Source organism: Corvus kubaryi, unplaced genomic scaffold (genome assembly GCF_017639235.1).
Source record: "Corvus kubaryi isolate FWS band 111438036 unplaced genomic scaffold, C.kubaryi_AGA036_p1.0 138, whole genome shotgun sequence".
NCBI lineage: Eukaryota > Metazoa > Chordata > Aves > Passeriformes > Corvidae > Corvus > Corvus kubaryi.
This window is the reverse complement of record NW_024580672.1, coordinates 13,925,142-13,932,331: the sequence shown is the minus strand read 5'-3', so window position 1 is coordinate 13,932,331 and position 7,190 is coordinate 13,925,142.

The following is a 7,190-nucleotide window of genomic DNA, read 5'->3' as shown; positions in this document are numbered from 1 at the left end:
GGAGAAGTGGTTTCTCCCGCCGAGGGGCGGATTGGGCGCCAAAGGCAAGTTGAGGCGAGCGGGGCGAGAGGCGGCGCGCGTCCCCAGGGGGCGCTGCCGGGGGCGCCCTGAGGGGCCACTTGCGCGGGAGGTGAAATAAAGGCTCGGTCTGAAGTCCCGGCTTCTGTTCGAGGATCTAAAAAGAATTTTTTTAAAATTAAAATGGTAATAAAAAATAAGCAGCAGCAGCGTTAGGACCTGCGCTGGCGCGCTCCTTGCCCCAGCGCACCCGCTCCCTCAGCCATCTCCGCCCGGCTGCGTAGGGCTGGGAGCCGAGCTCCGCATCCGCAGGGAAAAAGTCTGGGCGAAGCCAAATAGGTGCCCAGGGTGAGCTGGGCAAACAGCGATGGTGTGAAACATTCTCAGGAAAACAGGTTGGCTGGAGTCCTTTACCTCGCAGAGCCACTATTCAGCTCCCCAGAGAAGCTGTCAAACACAAAAATAAGCAAAATGGTGGAAGAGAAACATTAATTTTCACCTACTTTCTTCCAGTTACGGTAATTTCAGGTGTTGTTGTGACAACAGTCGGGGCGTGACGCCTCAGAGAAAATGCAATTTTCAATTTTACAGTGCTCCTTCAAAACTGCAGCTGTAGCCAACACTTAGAGGCATGCAATAGAATTCCTCCACTGAGCCTCTTAACACTAATAAAAAATAGATTTAAACAGAAAGGTCTAGTTTCTACCTCTCCTAGAATAATAGATGGATGAATTACTTTTCTTCCCTAATGGGAAAATCTCCCCAGTCCCAGACATTCTTAAGTGCCATGTAATTAAATGGTTTTACTAACAGCCCTTCAAGAGGCTATTGTAAGAGATTTTACCAGCACCTATAGAGAAATGGTCCATTGTTTCTTCGGAAAACACAGGGCTTAAAAAACTAAAGCGTTTAATGGTTGCTCAACAAACAAATTCAAAATGAAAATTTCCTGCCTGTCTTATTTGGCTTTTAAATAACTCAGTTCAATGGGTCTGAGGGGAACAATATTTTCTCTATTTGCATTTTCAAAATCCCTTTCATCTTAGGATTTCAGGGAATTTTAAATCCTCAAATAAGTCTCACGGCATCTTTCTGGGATGAGTTTGTGAAACTAAGTTTACTCTTCTTCACTTTTTCTGGGGTGAAGTGAGTTAGAGATAACAGTAGTTCAGGTCCCAGATGCCTGGCCCATCCGAGGAGACTCCTGGCGGGGGGAGAAGAGAGTTTAAGAAAAGAAACAAAAGTCAGTTTCACCACTTTTCCTTACAACACAATTAAACAATCTTGTACCTGATTAAAAGAATCATCTACATCAATCTTTATGTTAATGTTTGCTGTAAATTAATTGTACACATTTACACAACCTTGATTACACAGATTTACACATTCTAGATAAACTTGGAATTTTCAAAACCACCTGAAACACTCAGATGGGAGAAAACAGAAATATGTTTTGCATATGCATTTGAGACTGTTGGTACTCCACATCGGGCAGTGCAGTCCGACCTCTGCTGAAACAAGGCAACGAGGGTTTTGTCCCAACAAACAGTGAGGATATCTCCTCCCTAACAGTCTTCTCCTGCTAAAGACACAGGTGGTCATGGATGGACCATCACTGTTTCTCAGGGCAGTAATAGGCATAGAAATGTTCTTAAATTGGCAGGTTTTAAAGTTCATTCCTCTTTGTCTTCTGCTTTTAGAGGTACAGGATGCCTTGAGTCACGTTTTAGAGATTTCCTTTGTAGTTCAGAAGCTTATTTTCACTTAATCATAGACTCCCAGAGGAAGGAATTAATCTTCGTGCCCTAAAGAAGGGGTTCAGAGAAACCAGCTGAGGAAAATTTACCTTTTCTCTTGACTGCTATACTGACATTGTTGTGCCTGAATGCACCAAGTCCTCTTGAAAAGCCTGTCTCAAGCCAAACAATGCACATCTGGTGCTCCAGACGGTTCCCTGTTGTTGAGGTGTACCAAGAAGTGCATCACTCTGTTATGAACAGGCACAAACAAGGACCTGGGATGTCTTTTATCCCCAGGTATTCATTCTCTCTTGAGGACTTTGGATATACAACTCACTCCAGCAGTTTGAAGAGGGCTCATGTGCATACAAATGTGCACAGACACACAGGTAATATTTATTCATAAGAGTAAAATCATATCCCACTGATATTCCATCATCAAGCACTCTCACCAGTGTGACGTTCTTGCAAAAATAGTAACTGTATTCATTAAGGATTAAGCGGCAAATGATTGTCTGGTTCAAAGAGTGTTTCAAATACTCAAATAAGGCCCCTGCACACAGGTTTTGTCACATAGCTTTTAGAGATTGTACTCGAGGGAGGGGAGTGGTGGGGAAGGTATTACATTTTTTGTTATTCTTTTGGATTTGTAGTACATGCTGAAAATATGCTTCCAAGTCAAGTGTGATGCATGTCATTTTTATTCTGTCAAGCTGCTGTCGCTGTAGGAGTGTGCAGAAAGCTGGCAGCTCATAAAACAGCACTCAGCTTTCAGAACCTGCAAACATATAATCAGTGCTTGCTACGCGTGGAGCTCACCTTTCTTCAGTAGGTGCTGCAGAGATTTTTTCCATGGATCTGCTTTATAAGCAGTGTTTTTGTATAAATATGCTAGAATTAGACATTAGCATCAGAAGGGAGGAAGTGGGAACACTGCTTTAATTCATCTAGGCTTCATCAGCATAAAAATACGTCAAGCATTTATTTCATGAAACATAATGGGAACATATAGATGGGATTTCAGTTCTGCAGAATTTTTTTTCTCTCTTCTCAAATAGTAGAATTGCTCTCAGAAAAAAAATGTTAAACCTATTGCGGGGGAGGGACAAAGCACTTTAATTGTTATTAACCTCTTCTATTACCACTTTCAGTTGTGAACTAACACGTGTATGGACTGCTTTCATTCATGAATGGCTGCAATCACGAAGGTATTTACTGCCTTTTTCAAATGACTGTAGAAATCAGTAGGTTCACTGCAACATCAATCCCTTGTGCTTTATTGCTCTAAATCATTAGGGGAGGCAGAACTTCTGGAGACAGCTCTTCTTAATGCTGGTATTGCAGCAGGATCACAGGAGCAAAACAGGGAACTTGGATTTTGGTTGACACTTCGATTACACCCTGCAGAAACCAGTGTCCAATGGCACTTTGAACTCACAGATATTCTAATGTTCTACTTCCAGGCTGGGAAACAAAGGCAGTGAAAAAGCATCTTGCCCAAGGTCAAACAGGATAACTGTTGGACAGCCAAGAATACCTCTTCTCCTAAACCATCCAAGCCTGAATCCTAAGGCATGTTGTAAATAAAGTATGTAATTCGTGCTATTATGAATAAAACTGGAATGTAATCAGACCATGTAGAGACAGAGTTTCAAAATCCCTCCACCAGCCTGGCTGAGAGAAAAATTTCACAACACTAAAAGAAGTTCTCTCACAATAAGTGAGGATTCCACCTAGGTGGGGTTAGACCTTATCACCGGGACATTTGCACCATGACGACTTGGTTACCACCTTCTGATATCTACATCTCATCTGATAAGGAATCGGACATTCCGGGAACTAAAAATAACTGTTCCAGGAACCAGAGATGGCCCATTCATCAGCAGAGATGGCCCTTCCATCAGCAGAAATGGCCCACTCACCACCCAGGATGGACAATTCATCGGACCCAGGAAAGGCTTTGTGCAGCCCAACTCCGGGACAAGAAAACTTCATGAATATGCTAAAATTACGAGAAGAATAGAATTAATTCGGACTCTGCCCAAAAACTGTATAAGAAGGGACCAGCCGAAGCAGCAGTCATGAACTTGGGAGGTCTGATGCGATAGAGGTCATGATCTATACATGTTCGCCCAGCTCCGACCCCGGGCTCGGAGCTGCTTTTCTCGATCGTGGCTTTCTGTGTGACCGATCTTTCGGTCGCGGAATAAAATCTATTTCTTTATTAAATTTAATTTGGCTGAATTTCTTTACCTCAGGCAGCAAGGCCATAATGCATCTTTCTCTCACCTTTAAATTCATTGGAGATTCTAGCAGGCAAAGTGAGAGAAACCAGTCCTTTATTGACAGACCCTGGCCTGTGCATCCATCTCAATGCCCTCAACCCACCAGGCTTTTGAGGGACAAGGAGCACTTATGCTGAAAAAAAATGCAAGCCAACCACACATGGGCTTCCTTTCCAACAATTTCTTTTTGTCTTGAACAAAGTTAGTGAGCTCTGTTGCTCTCAAACCCTGTAGTCACCTGTGCCTTGCAATGCAGAGTCTGACCCCTCACCAGAACCTTCAGAAATGTCTGTGATTTTGACAGTGAGCAACTGCTTGCCACAAAACTTAGAAGAGGGAGCCCCAAGTCTGCAAGAGCCTTAAAAGAATCTCAGTTTGATAAAGGGTGGATGTAATTACAGGTTCAGATGCCAGCTGCGCAGCATTAGCCAGTGTTATCTCTGTTCCATGGTGGGTACCTGTTCCCACCACCCACAGGCCCTTTTCTTGCTCTTTTTTTGTCTCCTGCTCCCTGCCTCTACCACAGTGTGTGCCCCAAGGGGTGCCAGGGTGGTGCGCTGTACAGGGGAATTGGCTGGGAGGCATCTATATGAAAAATATACATGAAAAACACCAGAGGGGTTTTTTTTTTGCTTTTCCTTTTCTGACGCTTTCTAGTCACTCTAAATGACTCAAGACAGTCAGTCAGTCTCTTTTTAACAATAAAAAAAAAAGTTTCTCTTGATTACTATGATCTTTTGAACATGTAAAGTTGTATAATTATTGTTGACTATTAAGTATTCATCCATAAACGCTTTAATCCAACAACATTTTAAGAAAGCTAACATGTTTGTCAAGAAGAGAGTAGTGGGGTAAAACATCACCTTAAAATGAAAAGCTGAGAAAGGTTCCTTTTTGAAAAGAGCGTGTGTTATTATGAATTAATCTGCTGCAGGTTTACTGAGGGAGACCGTTGTTGTGCTCATCGTCTTTCAGATGAGCCTCTCTGTGAATAAAATGTGGTTGTGGTTGAATGAATTTCCCTCGCTTCACCAATTTCATAAATGAAGGCATTTTGCACACATGGAGCGGGGGCCGCCCCCGCGGCCGTGCGGGGAGCGCCGCCGGCAGGTGGCGTGGGCCAGCCCGGCTCCGGCCGCGGGCGACCAGGGTCACAACCTGCCCGAGGGGGAAACCAGCGATGCTTTCCTTTGCTGCGATGCAACAAAAAGCTTCGTTGCATTTGGAAATTTTGTGAAAGAAAGCATTGCTCTCTGTTTTTTCTATTTTAAATTCCGGAGAAGGGAAGGGACATGCAGTGGGATGCTTATGGAGTCAGCTGTGTCGGAGGGCACCCATACATGCAGTAACAGACCTGTTTTGGATGAAGGAGAAGCAAATCAGGGACCCTGGATCCTACAGATCTGTTGCACCCAGTAGCTGCCCTAGCAGTGAGGGTGGCAGCCCACAGCATCTCTTGGCTTCAGTAGGGGCTTCCCTGAAGAGAGCCTGGGTTGGCACCAGCTCACGGGCATCAGGGCAAGTGGATGGCTTCTTTCAGGGGCTGGATGACATTCCTGAGGCCAGCACCTGCCCATCCACCAGCAGGGCTCAGGGACAGCCCATGGAGGACAGGATCAACTGGTTCTCATCAAAATAAATCATAAACAAAGATAGAAATCTGAAGATCTGTTAAATCCCAAGCTCCAGGTGAAAGATCGCCAGCTGAGACAGCAGTGCAAGACTAGGAAATCAGGAGGTGAATTAAAAGCAATTTTACTTCCAAAGAATCTCCTCATGTTCAAGTGAGCAGTAAATGCAATCCTGTCAGTAAGAGAGCCACAGACATAAATACATATCCCCCATGTGCAGGACTGGCTGCTTGCTCTGAAGGTGTGTCTGCAGGAAGACTGATTCTTGCTGTTACACAAGAGGGGGTGAGGGACCAAGGGGAAGCAGTGGTGACTGTCTTGGCCCTGGAGGTGTTGCTGGTTTGATGACATCATTGACTAAAGGGATATTTTGCAACCTGTTCCCAGCAGTGGCAGGACACAGACTGACTTAGGACTGTGGAGACTCCTTGGAGAAATTGGGGGATGGATGCAGAGAAGTCTCTGAATGTCTGCACTCAGCACATGTGATGAGCCAGACTGTGGGGTAGGGGCAGAAACAGCCTGTGTAGGTCTGTGACCCAGACTGCCTCATTTTGGGGCAGCTTTTTCAGTCTTTATGGCCAGTACAAACAAATTACATTTGACAGAGGTACCAGACTGGATATCTGACTTCCACAGAGCATCCTGAAATTCTGGAAAAAACCCTTTCCCCTTGCCTCTGCTCCTCATTAGCACCCTGGCAGGAGGTGGCTGCAGTAATTCTGTAATTAGATTAGAACAAAAATAGTTATTTAGGCTGACCACATCCATTCGACTAAGTAATACATATCTAAACTGAAGAATCACATCAGAATCACCCTGCCTGGGCTTTATTCCCTCTTTAAGCCATCCATCCGCAGCTTCGGGATCCACAAACAAATGTGATTTTTTAACCAGAGCACCAAAACCAGCCTCAGGAGAAGGCAGACTCCTTTCTCCAAGGCATTTTCACACTAAGGTAGGCGAGTTGCTGACCTTATGGCATCTGACTGATTAACAAGTTGCAGCAACTTCACCTGACACTGGGTGGCCTCCCCTAAGTGTGAAATTTCCCCCTATGCTTTGAAGATCAAAGGAAAGCAAAGATAACTTCCAGTTTTGTCATGGAAACTAAAACCACTGCCCCAGGAACTATCTTGGTCCTCACTCCCCATTAGCGCTCAGCATTTCTCAGGCTCTTCCCAGCCGGAGCCCAGGGGCGGAAGGACATTCTCCTATCACACCCAAGCTGGCAGGCTTCACCCGTGCAACTTGTCATGGTTCGGTCCAGGTAACAGGCATCTTTATTATCTTTTCCAGCCCTCCAAGGAAGTGTCTTGCTGTTTATTCTACACTATCTCTCTTAGCCCTGGCCTGCTGCCTCTTCTTGTACCCCCAGCTGCCTCACAGAGGGAGGATGGAGAAGGAAATGAGAAGAGAAACCAAGACGGGAACACTGTCTGAAGCCTCTTGGCAGCCTCCCCTGCTGTCTGCAGACATTCCTTATGTGTCCCAACAACCTTTCCCCAGGATCCCAC